Source organism: Musca domestica, unplaced genomic scaffold, assembly GCF_030504385.1.
Source record: "Musca domestica strain aabys unplaced genomic scaffold, Musca_domestica.polishedcontigs.V.1.1 91, whole genome shotgun sequence".
NCBI classification, from domain to species: domain Eukaryota; kingdom Metazoa; phylum Arthropoda; class Insecta; order Diptera; family Muscidae; genus Musca; species Musca domestica.
The window spans coordinates 1,862,218-1,865,606 of record NW_026712439.1 but is presented as its reverse complement, the minus strand read 5'-3'; the positions used below and the strand labels follow the sequence as shown (position 1 = coordinate 1,865,606).

Genomic DNA, 3,389 nt, shown 5'->3' with positions numbered 1-3,389 from the left:
CTATTGTCCGAGGTCTGTGGCCAAAATGTTGGAATGCCCAAATGTTTGGTTGCCCTCCAGAATATATTCGCGATAATATTCGCCATTTATTCTAAATACAATTTTTGAAGTTATATCCATACCCAAATCTTGAACTGTGCCAATAATAGTTGTGTTCCAGTACTTTTTAGTAGTAAAACTAGCAGAAGAGAGAACAGTACGAAATGCCATTCTCATTTAGGTGTGCTCAAAAAATAATGGAACGGAAAATTAGCAGAAATGCGATAAAATGTCAACATTCAAAATTCCAAAAGAAAACAGCCTAATTCGGCCTGGTGAAACCTTACTGAAACGGACGTCAAAATTTAAAAAAAATGGTTATTGAAAATAAGTTAAAATTAATAATTATTTTTAAATGCTGTTTATTTAGAAAATTTTTTTTCAGAATGGGTTGAAGAGTATTTAGAGGTGGAGTTTTCTCAAATCCCAACACCGGAGAAGCTGACATGGTTGGAGGCGCCGGTTAAATTAATTTTAAGTCTGCTAGAAGACTAAATGCCACAAGTTGGGAAGACAGCCAACCTAAAAAATAAAAAGAAAATGTTCGCAGTAATAAGCGAACATCTTTTATTTTAAGCCTAATGTTTTCCAATACGTTTTCTTCGCCTGATTCCTCATTCAGCCAGTCCTCTTCACTCCTGGAATCATCCAAATGGAAATACATCAGTTGCTCCATATTTTCTCTTTTTGTTTTTTGCACGACAAATATTAGTTTTACTTTAGTTTTTAAGTTTATCTTTTTTCTTTACATTTGTTGTTACGCGCGAACTTTGAAATGTATAAATATTTTTTTCAACCTTGTTAGCCCTGCCAATTAAATGTAAAATTTACAATTTGCACATTTCTGCTCGGCCAAATTCATGTAGCTAAAACAGACAGAAATGTGCACCACTCAGTGCCATTTTCGAGAGAGAGCTGTAAGTTTTGCTAGTTTTTGGAGTGCGGCAACGCGTTATAGTAGAATTAGCACTAATTAGTACTAATTTGTAGGTTCTGGGACACAACTAAAGTTAATTTCAAATTTATGTGTACGAAATGGTATCAAACTTGGTACAATTTAAATTTTGAGAGAACCAATAGAGTAGGAATCCTGACATTTGCATTGATTGATGATTAATATTACATTCTAGGACTTATGTATGTAGGTATCTTTGAAAATTCCTACTTATGTGTACTAAATGGTACTAAGTTTGGTACAATTTAAACTCGATTGGAATGCTCAAATAAGCATGACTTTACCTTCCTAATTTTACCATGGATTTTTATTTACCAACCGAAAAAATTCCTAAACCCAAGATTGTCTGCTGAGTTTCGTACAATTTAAATTTCGATTGGAATGCTTATTTGAAATGACTTTACCTTCCTAATTTTACCATGGATTTTTATTTACCAACCGAAAAAATTCCTAAACCCAAGATTGTCTGCTGCGCAATGTAAATACTGACGATAGCGCATAGTGCCCGTATAATGTTACCTATGATTTAAGGTTACTTTTAAGGGTTCGGAAGAATTTTCCGAGTATATGAATCCCTTTCTTACTATATTCTCAATTCACTCCACTACAGTGAACCTTCATGTTCGGTATTTCACTGATTGAAGTCCCAATGAATTTTGCATTTTGAGTTTTCATTGAATGAATTATTTTCATACATTGCAGAAGAATTCAGGTAGATGCATCAAGGCTTGGGAACATTGATATATCAAAAATTTTTAAATATAATTTCAAATATAAGTAGATTTTTATATGTTATCTTATATAACGGCATTCGGAGGTTATTATAATACGCGTTTTTCAATAATTTTTGCAAATTTAAATAATTTTTCATTCAACATTTTCAATTTCAAAATTGGTTTGTCATTGTCCCAGCAGCTGTGTCGATGCGTCTACCTATATTCTTCTACCACGAATTTCGTATCTAATCAAACTTAAAAATTTGGTTATGGCAACCATATAACAGCATGTATAGAAAATATGCAAACTTTCTCGATTTTTTCGGTTTTTTTAATAAGATTCCAAAAGAAATTCCAAAAGAAATTCTAAAACAATTCTACACAAAATTCCATATCATAATAGAACAGTCATATGTTTCAATTCCGCTATTTTTCTCAAAATTTTCTTTCTTGACAACGTTTTTACTGTAATTACAAATAACCAAAAGGAAATTTGAGTCAAATTGGCCCAGCCGTTCTAAACAGATGTGTTACTATACTTTTTCATATTTGTCATATATAAATTAAAAGAAGTAGGTGTGGCCAGTTCCTCTAACCCCAAAGAGATTCCTTGGGTTGAGGGGGAGGGGGAGTCAAGATTACGTATACTAACTGTGGAAGAGATTTCTTCATGATTTTGGCAAATATTAGGATTTTTGATATATCAAAAAAAGGGGCGCAAAATTGGGCGCAGGGTGAACATTTAAAAAAAACATTGAAATAGTTCCAGCCGGTCTAATTGATTCAATTCAAGTAATCGGTTCAGATATAGCTATAGCTCCCATATATATTGTTCATCCGATTTGTTATTTTTTCCTCCGCAGCCGTAATATGCAATAATATGCATTATGCATTAGTAACAACAATATTCGGGGAAGTATGTCAAATGCAGCTTAGAAACACCTTTGCTAAATTTTATCGAGATCGGTTCAGATTTGGATATATATATATATATATATATATATATATATATATATATATATATATATATATATATATATATATATATATATGTAAGAGGAATGATTCGGGGACAGCAAAGAAAAATGATTTAGTAACAATTTTTTATACAATATAGATTATATGAGCATACATAACCCGATATCTGAGCGAAATAATTTATATCTTATGTTCTACGACGTTTTATATTCTTTGAGATTTATTTGGGGTCATCTGTTATACTGTGAATCATTTCGGCCAATGTACCTGAAATGCGCGTATCATATACAACAATAGGGGTTGCCACCGCTATGTTAAATTTTACCATTTTTTTTTTTGATTTTTTTTTTTCTAAACTATATTGAACGACCTCTCCTTTGAATTTTAATGAATATGAATATGTACTAAAGGGGTACAAAAATCACTTAAATATACTAAAAGCAACATATTCGTATTGGCCAAACGGAATGAGCTAAAATTCTAAAATTTGAAACGAGAGTAACTGATGCTCAAAAAATAACCTTTAAAATATAGCTATCAGTGGAAAATGATTCAACTAATAAATTTCTTAAAAAAAAAAACTTGTGTTTAAAAAACTGACCTGACCAGGAATTGAACCAGGGTCACCTGATTCGCAATCAACAAAAATAACTCAGCGCCAGTCGCATACCGATTGAGCCACAACACTACTGAAGATTACG

The 3,389-nt window shown here is 31.9% G+C and overlaps 1 long non-coding RNA gene across 1 annotated transcript; it reads right to left on the bottom strand.

The window, feature by feature from the left end:
• Positions 1-384: 384 nt before the first annotated feature.
• Positions 385-1,177, bottom strand: LOC131806990 (uncharacterized). Its single transcript, XR_009344265.1, has 2 exons — positions 635-1,177; positions 385-561 (listed from the first exon to the last, which is right to left on the bottom strand). It is a non-coding gene; the product is annotated as an uncharacterized LOC131806990 (long non-coding RNA).
• Between the last annotated feature and the right edge of the window lie 2,212 nt (positions 1,178-3,389).